This window comes from Triturus cristatus, chromosome 4_1 (genome assembly GCF_964204655.1).
Source record: "Triturus cristatus chromosome 4_1, aTriCri1.1, whole genome shotgun sequence".
NCBI lineage: Eukaryota > Metazoa > Chordata > Amphibia > Caudata > Salamandridae > Triturus > Triturus cristatus.
In genome coordinates, this window is record NC_140585.1 from 27,908,014 (window position 1) to 27,923,667 (window position 15,654).

A 15,654-nucleotide genomic window follows, 5' to 3' on the forward strand; every position below is an offset into this window, starting at 1 on the left:
TTGTAAAAAAGTTTGTATATCTGGTTTCCTGTAGAGCATAAATACGGCTCGCTCTGGACGTGTTCTTGCACCTACTGAGAATTTGTATATTGATTTTGGATTTGATGTGCTCAACAGTGGTCAGCCGTACGGTTCCTTTTGTTCATATTCTATTGATTGACCGTTTTGCACTCTTTTCCATTTGTTATTTCATTAATACTAATTAAAGTTAAGGGCTTTATACCCTTAAGTACCATGCCTAGATTTCAGGATGGACGTGAGGAATTGGCCCTGGATCTTTTTGGGACCAATGGCTCTAAAAACACAACAACTGTAACCAATACAGTCACTGTGAGCCTTAAAACATTGTTTGTAAAACTAGAAAAATTACGTAAACAAGAGTTAAGCAGATGGTGGGACGGAGTCACCCTGGAACAGTACATGAAGAATGGTAAAATTCCAAGGGGACTCTGCATTCTAATCTTCCCAACTTTTGAAGATTTAAGTGGGGATCTACTTAAGGAATGGGAATGTATTCTAGAGGGTGCATCTACAATGATGATGAAAATATTGGTGAGACACGCTGCAGAGAAAGGGGAGAAGTTACAGGCAGAGATTGAGATTCTGGAAAAGGAAATCAATAGTATGACTGAGAAAGACCTGATTGAGAAAAATTATTTGATATTGAAACAAGTGATGGATGATCATCAATAAAATAAGAAGGGATGACAAGGACTACCAAAATGGCAGAATCTATACTTTTGCCAAGAAATTTGATGGGTTACAAGGAACTGAGGATGTGACCAAGAAAAGAACAAGGGATGATAGAGATGTAAGTGAGGAAACAGGTTCTAACAGCAACCTATCTTTATCTTCACTAGGTAGTTCCACATCAAGTAATGTACTACCTGACGTCCCTTTAGAAGAGGGGGCTTCGTCCTTTCAAAAAGAACTGGCCAACCTCAGGATAAGCAACCGCCTCCAACAGAAAAGAGACCAAACAAAAAGAGCCGGGGAGGGAGGCGATCAAAGAATAGCCAAAAGGGGAGGCTTGATAAACAAATCAGGTGCAGTGCCCAAATTGAAGAAGTAGCTAATGGTGGACTTGAAACTATAGGGGATCCCATGACCTATCAAAATGTGAATACTGATTTGAAGATCGTAAATCTTTCAAATAAAATCTTGGATAATGATGAAAAAAACATATTGAGTAAGGGTCTTAATTTCTGCCCCACACAAGGTGGTGACTTTGCAAACCTACACATTGATCTTTTCAAATTTACTAGGACACTAAAACTTAAGGATTTCTTTGCGACCAGACCTCATGAACCAGGGGGCGATAAGGGTATTCAAAGTGGTGGTACGCATACCATACGAGAAGTTCGTGACATACACTGTCTTCTTTCTCTGAATCCAGAGAACGAGGTAGATATCACCACAGTTTTTGAGGATCTTGACGTCTGTCGCAGCGCAAGCACTGATAGTGGACTACGTCCCAAATCGAAATTCATACCTACACACTCCTATCATCACAACATCGATGATTTTCATGATAAGGTCACAGAGGAACTTTACAACATGGAAACTCCTCAAAGATTCATTCCTAAGTCAGCTAACAATATTACAGTGGCAGAAAGATCAGCCCTTAGGAGGTTAAATAAGGATACAAGTATTGTTATAAGGGAAGCTGATAAAGGCGGGAACATTGTTCTAATGAATCATGAAGACTACATGCAGGAGATAGCCAGACAACTTGGTAATGAGGTATACTATCGAAAGATCAATGAAAACCCTATTCCCCTTAGTACCATGAAGATCAATGCTAAATTATTGGAATGGAGGGAGTCTGGTCTCCTCAATGAGGATGAATGCCGGTTTATGTGGGTCAATTGCCCAAACTTTCCATGCATTTATGTATTGCCAAAGGTGCATAAGGGTGGGCAATTTCCACCGGGGAGACCAATCATCTCTGGGGTGGGTTCACCGATGGAGAAAATGTCAGAATTTGTTGACCTGAAGCTACAAAAATATGTCCCTAATCTACCATCATATGTAAGGGACAGCAAGGACATTTTAATGAAATTTAAAGATATTGACTGGTCTGAGGACCTGATGTTTGTAACTCTAGATGTAGAGAGTCTTTATACCTGCATCAATAAGACCTTTGGTATTAAAGCCATCCAATCCTTCCTAGATAGAGATGATGCAATTTTATATGATTACAACGAGATGATTGTCTCAATGATCAACATCATCCTTGACAATAACTTTTTTCTTTTTGACTGTGAATGGTTTCAGGAGATACACGGTACGGCGATGGGTTCCAGGTTTGCTCCCTCTTACGCCTGCCTTTTCATGGGTTGGTTCGAGAGGGAGCATGCCTGGAACAGAGATGCCTCCCCCTGGACCAACTACATCGTGTACTGGGGGAGGTATATTGATGACGTGATCTGCCTTTGGTCCGGGTCTATTGACCAACTTAGTCAATATGTGTCTTTTTTAAATACCAACATGTACAATGTCAAATTTACTATGATGTATCACAAAGAACGCATCAATTTTCTAGATATTCAATTCTATATTAAACAAGGACAGATACATAGTACACTATACAGGAAGGAGACTGCATGTAACGCTGTGTTACATGCAACCAGTGCACACCCCCGTTCTGTCAAGAACAATATCCCTTTTGGCGAAATGGTAAGGGTTAGGCGGAATTGCAGCGAGGAAGAGATGTTCCATACACATATCAGTGATACCAAGAATAGATTCCTTAAAAGGGGATATGACCAGACCACTTTGGACAGAGCTGAACTAAGGATCAATAAGATGAGTAGGAACATTACACTACAGGATAAACAAAAAAGGCCTGTCACCAATACTAAAGCCAGGTTTATAACTCAATACACTTCCCATAGCAACACCATTTTTAACATTTTTAGAAAACATTGGCACCTTTTGATGGGAGTCCCAGGCTTGAGAGATGTGATTGATAAAAAACCATCTATTACATATAGAAAGGGTACTTCTCTAAAAAGAACATTATGTCCTAGCTACATAACTACTCCCCAAACAACGAAAACCTGGTTACCAAACAAGCCTAAAGGATTTTTCACCTGGGGAATGTGTAATGTCTGTCCGCTGGGCAAAAATAAAACTCTTGCTTTTTGCTTCAACAGTTCGAGACAATTTACGATTGAGAACTTTATAAACTGTATTACGACTCATGTGGTGTACGTTCTGGGGTGTAGATGCGGCATAATTTATGTCGGTAGTACTATCCGTAGCTTAAAACTCAGAATCCAGGAACACAGAAGGGCAATAAAAACTAATGACACCAGATATCCGATTACCAACCATTATGCCAGGGAACATCCCGAGGACATAAGCTTTTGGTTTCATGCTATTGAACATGTTCCAAAACCCAAGAGGGTGGCAACAGGGATCTGTTGCTAAGACAGAAAGAATCAAAATGGATCTGTCGCCTTAGAGCAACCAACCTGGGCCATAATACGGATGGGGAAATGCATTATTTCCTATAATTAATGATACCTGGGGGCTACAATGATTAATACACTGGGTCCCCTTAAAAGCTATTTGGAAGTCTTATTTACCCTTGGGACGTATAATACCCTTGTCAACAATGTATTATACATCTAGGGCAATGGGGTATACACTATTTATGTGGTTTTTATACCATATGGCCTTTCCAATGAAGACCTTGAAAGTATGACCATATGCCTTTGCATATTCCGCTTATCTCTCTATTTTTTGGCTGACACTTGTCTTTATCATGTCTGTTTTTTCCCCTTCCTTTTAAGTGGTGTGTTTCCACTTATTGTAAAAAGACAATGTATAGAAACATAAAATAACATGTACCGAACCCGGCTGGGTATGGTAGTAATGTTTCTAAACGGTACGTGTCTATTTAGACAAGCGATACACATTATCTCTCCTAAATTTAATTCCACAATGAACAATCCTCATATTGAATTCATAATTATTACTCATGAAATTGATTATATAATTTAAGACCGAGTCGAAACAGGTATGAAATTGTACTGACAGCATTTATCGCTATATGGTGTCCTTGTTCGTAAATGTCGCTTATTTATTATGAGAGGTGTCTACATTATTCCTCTCGAATTAATCTTATCTTATACACCTTCTGTAAACAACAAAAAATGGGCTTCAATTTTAGCCTATTTAAAACGTTATACTCAATTTTAGCCTAGATAAAACGTTATACTTATTTGGTGATTAGAAAGTTCTATCGGTTTATCAAACCCGTACACCATTCCAAAATGGCGCCTATATATTCGGGAACTCGCAAATGTCGCTTATTTATTATGAGAGGCGTCTACATTATTCCTCTCGAATTAATCTTACCTTATACACCTTCTGAAAATAACAAAAAAATGGGCTTTATTTTAGCCTAGATAAAACGTTATACTCGTTTTTAGCCTAGATAAAACGTTATACTTATTTGGTGATTAGAAAGTCCTATCGGTTTATTAAACCCGTACACCATTCCAAAATGGCGCCTTTATATTCGGAAACTCGGTTTCAATATCATAACAACATTTCAAATGCTTCCGGGTTCTCTTACGTGACATGAGGGGCGGCCTTATTTAAGAGGCTCGACCAATGAAGCATGGTTTCGCCGCTAACTCGAGGAAGCGCCCGTTGCTAAGGTAAGACGAGAATTGTGTCGTTTACTTAGAGGTCTGAAAACTAACGTGATATCCTTGGGACGGAGGATAGAACATCAACGCGATATTTCTATGCTATACGGATGATACAGATGTCGTGTGCAAATTATCAGGGAACAGAACAGTACCGCAATATTCCTATGCTAAATAGTTGTGATAGGTGTTCTGTGCAAATTATCGGGGTCATGTGTGTTTCTTTTACGCGATAAGTACCGCTGCAAGTCGACTTACAGAGATAGTTTGGTCTTTATGACGGGAATTAGGTGACTTCTTGGAGGTAATATGGGGTGAATCTATCCACTGTATATTTCGATCATAGCAACTCTGCTCGGCTGAATTATTATTAGTAATAACCGACGGCTCTTCTTCCTTTTAATATAACATCGGAGGAATCTTACAAAGATGGAAAATACAAAAAGAAATATTTTTAGTCTATAATATGTTGTGGGTTACCGCTCTGTTAAAAATACTAGGAACCTGGTTTTCTATCTTTGCTGTTTCTAACAGACAAATATGTTATACGATAGTATCGGTTTTTAGGTTGTAGAAAAACGCATGGTGGGAGACATCGACTGTCGCAACCAATAGCCCCGTTTACTTTCATAAATACGTGGTATCTGACTAATTCCATATGGTTAATCCGTTAGTAGTGGGTCAGAATATTAATGTTATGATATGAAAGTGAGAATGAGTGTTCATGATATAATATGAGATTGAGTATGGGTGTTCATGATATTCTCCGTTTCGTTTTTAGAAAAATGGAGCCCACACATTGGTCTTAAATATACAACAACAGTGTTGATTCAATTTTATTTACGCTATCTCTGGACTAAACTAAGAGTCCGATCTCTAGTTGAACTAACCGGTGGTGTACATAGGATCTTAACTATATATACACCTTTCAGCTACTTGGAGAGGTAAGATGATTTTCGCTTTTCTATAGAAATAACTTGCCATTCGCGCTTTTCCTTTTATTCCAATCTGTCATGCCCAAAAGTGGTTATATTAATCTCACAATTCACCCTTACCAGGTCACATGACATTTCTTATGAACAAGCATACAAATTGGAAGTTGACCACCTTTTGAAATTTCTGGAGGTCGTTTCTAAAACACAATTTATGGTAAGAATTGAAATATGAAACTTTTCTTAATACGGGTGGTAATCATATTAACCTCAGATATTTAGTATCCACAATAGACTTTTTTCATCATAAATCTAATAGGTCATTTGCAGATGAGGTTTTTTTACACATATATATTAAACTGGATCTTCTTCCTTGGGTATCTGATTACAGATATACTCAGGCAGGACAGACATGTGGTGGTTCGAAAGTTTTAACTCTTGTTTTGATTGTATATTTGAGTAATATGTCGGAATATTGAATATTGTCTGTGATATTTCTATAAGTGAAATTCATGTTATATGTTTTCTTTTGTTTTTTCTTCAGTTTCTATTATTTGTATAGAAATGTATAGTAACGTCATATATTTTTATGTAATAGAAAGAATGTATTAGTCTGTTGTGTTTTATGTTGTACATAATGTGTTTTTATACATATATAAGCTTTACTTATGTCAACATCTCATTCCACTTTAGTGTCTTGGTCTCCTCGCTTTAGCTTTACGTATGTCAACATCTCACCCCACTTTAGTATCTAGGTCTCCTCGCTTTAGCTTTACGTATGTCAACAATACACTTCCACTGTCTGGGAAAAGACCCACACATGTATCTAGCTCCAAAGGCCAGCCAGGGTATCCACACATGGCTCCCACCAGCCACACACACAGGCACAACATCCACTTGAGATGTTAGCGCCTACAAGTGGGTCTGTACACGAGTGGGTCAGTACGCTTCCCCTTGGGTGTAGCAGGTAAAAAGGTCTGGTCACTTCTATGAATTCCCAAAACAAGCAGTGGCAGCTCCTCTGCTATGGCGGAGGAGCGTTGCCCCACTGCTTTTAAGCAGTGCAACGTAAAGGAAACATAAAATGCTAATAACTTTGAGCTATTATCATTTTATGTTTCTGTGCTGCTTTGGGGGTGGGTTGGGTGGAGCTGTTCTGCTCTCAGAGCAGGGCAGAGGAGGAGTGGTTTGCCCACCCCTAAGTGCACATGACTGTTTGGCCGGCCCTCTCAAGCCACCCAAAACAGTCCCCTGAGTCTTGCCCCATTCATCCTTCAGTCCAGTACGATGTCCCCTGAGTCTTGCCCCATTCATCCTTCAGTCCAGCACGGATGTCCCCTGAGTCTTGCCCCATTCATCCTTCAGTCCAGCCCTGATGTCCCCTGAGTCTTGCCCCTTTCATCCTTCAGTCCAGCCTGGATGTCCCCTCAGTCTTGCCCCATTCATCCTTCAGTCCAGCCCTGATGTCCCCTGAGTCTTGCCCCATTCATCCTTCAGTCCAGTACGGATGTCCCCTGAGTCTTGCCCCATTCATCCTTCAGTCCAGTACAGATATCCCCTGAGTCTTGCCCCATTCATCCTTCAGTCCAGCCCTGATGTCCCGTGAGTCTTGCCCCATTCATCCTTCAGTCCAATACGGATGTCCCCTGAGTCTTGCCCCTTCATCCTTCAGACCAGTCCGGATGTTCCCAGAGCCCTGCCCCATTCATCCTTCAGTCCAGCCCGAATGTTCCCAGAGTCTTGCCCCATTCATCCTTCAGTCCAGTCCAGATGTTCCCAGAGTCTTGTCCCGTTCATACTTCAGTCCAGCCCGGATGTCCCCTGAGTCTTGCCCCTTTCAACCTTCAGTCCAGTCCAGATGTTCCCAGAGTCTTGTCCCGTTCATCCTTCAGTCCAGTCCAGATGTTCCCAGAGTCTTGCCCCTTTCATCCTTCAGTCCAGTCCGGATGTTCCCAGAGTCATGCCCCTTTCATCCTTCAGTCCAGTCCAGTTGTTCCCAGAGTCTTGTTCTGTTCATCCTTCAGTCCAGTCTGGATGTTCACAGAGCATTGCCCCTTTCATCCTTCAGTCCAGTCCGGATGTCCCCTTAGTCTTGCCTCATTCATCCTTCAGTCCAGCCCGGATGTCCCCTTAGTCTTGGTCCTTTCATCCTTCAGTCCAGCACGGATGTCCCCTGAGTCTTGCTCATCTCATCCTTCAGTCCAGCCCAGATGTCCCCTGAGTCTTACCCCATTCATCCTTCAGTCCAGCCCGGATATCCCCTGAGTCCTGCCCCTTTCATCCTTCAGTCCAGCCCGGATGTCCCCTGAGTCTTGCCCCATTCATCCTTCAGTCCAGCCCTGATGTCCCCTGAGTCTTGCCCCATTCATCCTTCTGTCCAGTACGGATGTCCCCTGAGTCTTGCCCCATTCATCCTTCAGTCCAGTACGGATGTCCCCTGAGTCTTGCCCCATTCATCCTTCAGTCCAGTACGGATGTCCCCTGAGTCTTGCCCCATTCATCCTTCACTCCAGCACGGATGTCCCCTGAGTCTTGCCCCATTCATCCTTCAGTCCAGCCCTGATGTCCCCTGAGTCTTGCCCCTTTCATCCTTCAGTCCAGCCTGGATGTCCCCTGAGTCTTGCCCCATTCATCCTTCAGTCCAGCCCTGATGTCCCCTGTCCGGCTCCTGCCAGAAATCCCCTCATGTAAGATGGCGGCTGCATCAGTATGAGAAGCCTCCACCATCTTAGTTGATGGGATTTGCCTCACGAGTCAGTGGGGTCCCATCTTCTGCAATGTTTCTTCTGTTTCCATGACAGCGCATCTCCTACCACAGGTGCAACTTACACTGTGGCTGTGCTCAGGCAGGACTAGCAGCAGGCTAAGTGCCACATTCAATGTGCCCTCCTCCCCATGAAGACCACACCCCCTCAGCCAGGAGCACTCCTCCATACAAGCACCATCATGTCAGCCTGAGGATGATGCGGCACACTGCATCAAAGCCAGGACTTCTGACAATCTAATGGGAAACTGCTTAATCAGCAGTAAGGATGTCCACTGAGTCTTGCCCCTTCATCCTTCAGGCAAGTCCGGATGTTTCCAGAGCCCTGCCCCATTCATCCTTCAGTCCAGCCCGGATGTTCCCAGAGTCTTGCCCCATTCATCCTTCAGTCCAGTCCAGATGTTTCCAGAGTCTTGTCCCGTTCATACTTCAGTCCAGCCTGGATGTCCCCTGAGTCTTGCCCCTTTCAACCTTCAGTCCAGTCCAGATGTTTCCAGAGTCTTGTCCCGTTCATCCTTCAGTCCAGTCCAGATGTTCCCAGAGTCTTGCCCCTTTCATCCTTCAGTCCAGTCCGGATGTTCCCAGAGTCTTGCCCCTTTCATCCTTCAGTCCAGTCCAGATGTTCCCAGAGTCTTGTTCCGTTCATCCTTCATTCCAGTCTGGATGTTCACAGAGCATTGCCCCTTTCATCCTTCAGTCCAGTCCGGATGTCCCCTTAGTCTTGCCTCATTCATCCTTCAGTCCAGCCCGAATATCCCCTTAGTCTTGGTCCTTTCATCCTTCAGTCCAGCCCGGATGTCCTCTGAGTCTTGCTCATCTCATCCTTCAGTCCAGCCCGGATGTCCCCTGAGTCTTGCCCCATTCATCCTTCAGTCCAGTACGGATGTCCCCTGAGTCTTGCCCCATTCATCCTTCAGTCCAGTACGGATGTCCCGTGAGTCTTGCCCCATTCATCCTTCAGTCCAGCCCTGATGTCCCCTGAGTCTTGCCCCATTCATCCTTCAGTCCAGTACGGATGTCCCCTGAGTCTTGCCCCATTCATCCTTCAGTCCAGCACGGATGTCCCCTGAGTCTTGCCCAATTCATCCTTCAGTCCAGCCCTGATGTCCCCTGAGTCTTGCCCCTTTCATCCTTCAGTCCAGCCTGGATGTCCCCTGAGTCTTGCCCCATTCATCCTTCAGTCCAGCCCTGATGTCCCCTGAGTCTTGCCCCATTCATCCTTCAGTCCAGTACGGATGTCCCCTGAGTCTTGCCCCATTCATCCTTCAGTCCAGTACGGATGTCCCCTGAGTCTTGCCCCATTCATCCTTCAGTCCAGCACGGATGTCCCCTGAGTCTTGCCCCATTCATCCTTCAGTCCAGCCCTGATGTCCCCTGAGTCTTGCCCCTTTCATCCTTCAGTCCAGCCTGGATGTCCCCTGAGTTTTGCCCCATTCATCCTTCAGTCCAGTACGGATGTCCCCTGAGTCTTGCCCCATTCATCCTTCAGTCCAGTACGGATGTCCCCTGAGTCTTGCCCCATTCATCCTTCTGTCCAGCCCTGATGTCCCCTGAGTCTTGCCCCATTCATCCTTCAGTCCAGTACGGATGTCCCCTGAGTCTTGCCCCATTCATCCTTCAGTCCAGTACGGATATCCCCTGAGTCTTGCCCCATTCATCCTTCAGTCCAATACGGATGTCCCCTGAGTCTTGCCCCTTCATCCTTCAGACCAGTCCGGATGTTCCCAGAGCCCTGCCCCATTCATCTTTCAGTCCAGCCCGAATGTTCCCAGAGTCTTGCCCCATTCATCCTTCAGTCCAGTCCAGATGTTCCCAGAGTCTTGTCCCGTTCATACTTCAGTCCAGCCCAGATGTCCCCTGAGTCTTGCCCCTTTCAACTTTCAGTCCAGTCCAGATGTTCCCAGAGTCTTGTCCCGTTCATCCTTCAGTCCAGTCCAGATGTTCCCAGAGTCTTGCCCCTTTCATCCTTCAGTCCAGTCCGGATGTTCCCAGAGTCTTGCCCCTTTCATCCTTCAGTCCAGTCCAGATGTTCCCAGAGTCTTGTTCCGTTCATCCTTCATTCCAGTCTGGATGTTCACAGAGCATTGCCCCTTTCATCCTTCAGTCCAGTCCGGATGTCACCTTAGTCTTGCCTCATTCATCCTTCAGTCCAGCCCGGATGTCCCCTTAGTCTTTGTCCTTTCATCCTTCAGTCCAGCCCGGATGTCCCCTGAGTCTTGCTCATCTCATCCTTCAGTACAGCCCAGATGTCCACTGAGTCTTACCCCATTCATCCTTCAGTCCAGCCCGGATGTCACCTGAGTCCTGCCCCTTTCATCCTTCAGTCCAGCCCGGATGTCCCCTGAGTCTTGCCCCATTCATCCTTCAGTCCAGTACGGATGTCCCCTGAGTCTTGCCCCATTCATCCTTCAGTCCAGTACGGATGTCCCCTGAGTCTTGCCCCATTCATCCTTCAGTCCAGCCCGTATGTCCCCTGAGTCTTGCCCCATTCATCCTTCAGTCCAGTACGGATGTCCCCTGAGTCTTGCCCCATTCATCCTTCAGTCCAGTACGGATGTCCCCTGAGTCTTGCCCCATTCATCCTTCAGTCCAGTACGGATGTCCCCTGAGTCTTGACCATTCATCCTTCAGTCCAGTACGGATGTCCCCTGAGTCTTGCCCCATTCATCCTTCACTCCAGCCCTGATGTCCCCTGAGTCTTGCCCCATTCATCCTTCAGTCCAGCCCTGATGTCCCCTGATTCTTGCCCCATTCATCCTTCAGTCCAGTACGGATGTCCCCTGAGTCTTTCCCCATTCATCCTTCAGTCCAGTACGGATGTCCACTGAGTCTTGCCACATTCATCCTTCAGTCCAGCCCTAATGTCCCCTGAGTCTTGCCCCATTCATCCTTCAGTCCAATACGGATGTCCCCTGAGTCTTGCCCCATTCATCCTTCAGTCCAGTACGGATGTCCCCTGAGTCTTGCCCCATTCATCCTTCAGTCAAGTACGGATGTCCCCTGAGTCTTGCCCCATTCATCCTTCAGTCCAACCCTGATGTCCCCTGAGTCTTGCCCCATTCCTCCTTCAGTCCAGCCCGGATGTCCCCTTAGTCTTGCCCCATTCATCCTTCAGTCCAGCCCTAATGTCCCCTGATTCTTGCCCCATTCATCCCTCAGTCCAGCCCGGATGTACCCTGAGTCTTGCCCCATTCATCCTTCAGTCCAGCCCGGATGATCCCAGAGTCCTGCCGCATTCATCCTTCAGTCCATCCCGGATGTCCCCTGAGTCTTGCTCCTTTCATCCTTCAGTCCAGCCAGGATGTTCCCTGTGTATAGCCCCTTTTATCCTTCAGTCCAGTACGGATGTCCCCTGAGTCTTGCCCCTTTCATCCTTCAGTCCAGCCTGGATGTCCCCTGAGTCTTGCCCCATTCATCCTTCAGTCCAGCCCTGATGTCCCCTGAGTCTTGCCCCATTCATCCTTCAGTCCAGTACGGATGTCCCCTGAGTCTTGCCCCATTCATCCTTCACTCCAGCACGGATGTCCCCTGAGTCTTGCCCCATTCATCCTTCAGTCCAGCCCTGATGTCCCCTGAGTCTTGCCCCTTTCATCCTTCAGTCCAGCCTGGATGTCCCCTGAGTCTTGCCCCATTCATCCTTCAGTCCAGCCCTGATGTCCCCTGATTCTTGCCCCATTCATCCTTCAGTCCAGTACGGATGTCCCCTGAGTCTTGCCCCATTCATCCTTCAGTCCAGTACGGATGTCCACTGAGTCTTGCCCCATTCATCCTTCAGTCCAGCCCTAATGTCCCCTGAGTCTTGCCCCATTCATCCTTCAGTCCAATACGGATGTCCCCTGAGTCTTGCCCCATTCATCCTTCAGTCCAGTACGGATGTCCCCTGAGTCTTGCCCCATTCATCCTTCAGTCAAGTACGGATGTCCCCTGAGTCTTGCCCCATTCATCCTTCAGTCCAACCCTGATGTCCCCTGAGTCTTGCCCCATTCCTCCTTCAGTCCAGCCCGGATGTCCCCTTAGTCTTGCCCCATTCATCCTTCAGTCCAGCCCTAATGTCCCCTGATTCTTGCCCCATTCATCCCTCAGTCCAGCCCGGATGTACCCTGAGTCTTGCCCCATTCATCCTTCAGTTCAGCCCGGATGATCCCAGAGTCCTGCCGCATTCATCCTTCAGTCCATCCCGGATGTCCCCTGAGTCTTGCTCCTTTCATCCTTCAGTCCAGCCAGGATGTTCCCTGTGTATAGCCCCTTTTATCCTTCAGTCCAGTACGGATGTCCCCTGAGTCTTGCCCCATTCATCCTTCAGTCCAGCCCAGATGTCCCCTGAGTCATGCCCCATTCATCCTTCAGTCCAGCCCGGATGTCCCCTGAGTCTTGCCCCATTCACTCTTCAGTCCAGCCCGGATGTCCCCTGAGTCTTGCCCCTTTGATCCTTCAATCCAGCCCGGATGTTTCCAGAGTCTTGCCCCTTTCATCCTTCAGTCCAGCCCTGATGTCCCCTGAGTCTTGTCCCATTCATCCTTCAGTCCAGCCCTGATGATCCCTGAGTCTTGCTCCTTTCATCCTTCAGTCCAGCCCGGATGTCCCCTGAGTCTTGCCCCATTCATCCTTCAGTCCAGCCCGGATGTCCCCTGAGTCTTGCCCCATTCATCCTTCAGCCCAGCCCGCATGTCCCCTGAGTCTTGCCCCATTCATCCTTCAGTCCAGTCCAGATGTCCCCTGAGTCTTACCCATTCATCCTTCAGTCCAGCCCTAATCTCCCCTGAGTCTTGCCCCATTCATCCTTCAGTCCAGCCCGGATGTTCCCTGAGTCTTGTCCCATTCATCCTTCAGTCCAGTCCAGATGTCCCCTGAGTCTTGCTCTATTCATCCTTCAGTCCAGTCCAGATGTCCCCTGAGTCTTGCCCCATTCATCCTTCAGTTCAGTCCAGATGTCCCCTGAGTCCTGCTCCATTCATCCTTCAGTGCAGTCCGGATGTTCCCTGAGTCTTGCCCCTTTCATCCTTCAGTCCAGTCCGGATGTTCCCTGAGTCTTGCCCCATTCATCCTTCAGCCCAGCCCAGATGTCCCCTGAGTCTTACCCCATTAATCCTTCAGTCCAGCCCGGATGTCCCCTGATTCTTGCCCCATTCATCCTTCAGTCCAGTCCAGATGTCCCCTGAGTCTTGCTCCTTTCATTCTTCAGTCCAGTCTGAATGTTCCCTGAATCTTGCCCCTTTCATCCTTCAGTCCATTCCTATGTTCCCTGAGTCTTGCCCCATTCATCCTTCAGTCCATCCCGGATGTCCCCTGAGTCTTGCTCCTTTCATCCTTCAGTCCAGCCAGGATGTTCCCTGTGTATAGCCCCTTTTATCCTTCAGTCCAGTACGGATGTCCCCTGAGTCTTGCCCCATTCATCCTTCAGTCCAGCCCAGATGTCCCCTGAGTCATGCCCCATTCATCCTTCAGTCCAGCCCGAATGTCCCCTGAGTCTTGCCCCATTCACTCTTCAGTCCAGCCCGGATGTCCCCTGAGTCTTGCCCCTTTCATCCTTCAGTCCAGCCCGGATGTTTCCAGAGTCTTGCCCCTTTCATCCTTCAGTCCAGCCCTGATGTCCCCTGAGTCTTGTCCCATTCATCCTTCAGTCCAGCCCTGATGATCCCTGAGTCTTACTCCTTTCATTCTTCAGTCCAGCCCGGATGTCCCCTGAGTCTTGCCCCATTCATCCTGCAGTCCAGCCCGGATGTCCCCTGAGTCTTGCCCCATTCATCCTTCAGTCCAGCCCGGATGTCCCCTGAGTCTTGCCCCATTCATCCTTTAGTCCAGTCCAGATGTCGCCTGAGTCTTACCCATTCATCCTTCAGTCCAGTACGGATGTCCCCTGAGTCTTGCCCCATTCATCCTTCAGTCCAGTACGGATGTCCCCTGAGTCTTGCCCCATTCATCCTTCAGTCCAGCTCGGATGTCCCGTGAGTCTTGCCCCATTCATCCTTCAGTCCAGTCCAGATGTCCCCTGAGTCTTGCTCCATTCATCCTTCTGTCCAGTCCAGATGTCCCCTGAGTCTTGCCCCATTCATCCTTCAGTTCAGTCCAGATGTCCCCTGAGTCTTGCTCCATTCATCCTTCAGTGCAGTCCGGATGTTCCCTGAGTCTTGCCCCTTTCATCCTTCAGTCCATTCCGGATGTTCCCTGAGTCTTGCCCCATTCATCCTTCAGTCCAACCCGGATGTCCCCTGAGTCTTGCCCCATTCATCCTTCAGTCCAGCCCGGATGTCCTCTGAGTCTTGCTCCTTTCATCCTTCAGTCCAGCCCGGATGTCCCCTGAGTCTTGCCCCACTCATCTTTCAGTCCAGCCCGGATGTCCCCTGAGTCTTGCCCCATTCATCCTTCAGTCCAGCCCGGATGTTCCCAGAGTCTTGCCCCTTTCATCCTTCAGTCCAGCCCGGATGTCCCCTGAGTCTTGCCCAATTCATCCTTCAGTCCAGCCCGGATGTCCCCTGAGTCTTGCTCCATTCATCCTTCAGTCCAGTCCGGATGTCCCCTGAGTCTTGCTCCATTCATCCTTCAGTCCAGTCCGGATGTTCCCTGAGTCTTGCCCCATTCATCCTTCAGTCCAATACGGATGTCCCCTGAGTCTTGCCCCATTCATCCTTCAGTCCAGTACGGATGTCCTCTGAGTCTTGCCCCATTCATCCTTCAGTCCAGTACGGATGTCCCCTGAGTCTTGCCCCATTCATCCTTCAGTCCAACCCTGATGTCCCCTGAGTCTTGCCCCATTCATCCTTCTGTCCAGCCCGGATGTCCCCTGAGTCTTGCCCCATTCATCCTTCAGTCCAGCCCGGATGATCCCAGAGTCCTGCCCCATTCATCCTTCAGTCCAGTCCGGATGTCCCCTTAGTCTTGCCCCATTCATCCTTCAGTCCAGCCCAGATGTCCCCTGAGTCTTGCTCCTTTCATCCTTCAGTCCAGCCAGGATGTTCCCTGTGTATAGCCCCTTTTATCCTTCAGTCCAGTACAGATGTCCCCTGAGTCTTGCCCCATTCATCCTTCAGTCCAGCCCAGATGTCCCCTGAGTCATGCCCCATTCATCCTTCAGTCCAGCCCGGATGTCCCCTGAGTCTTGCCCCATTCACTCTTAAGTCCGGCCCGGATGTCCCCTGAGTCTTGCCCCTTTCATCCTTCAGTCCAGCCCGGATGTTTCCAGAGTCTTGCCCCTTTCATCCTTCAGTCCAGCCCTGATGTCCCCTGAGTCTTGCCCCATTCATCCTTCAGTCCAGCCCTGATGATCCCTGAGTCTTGCTCCTTTCATCCTTCAGTC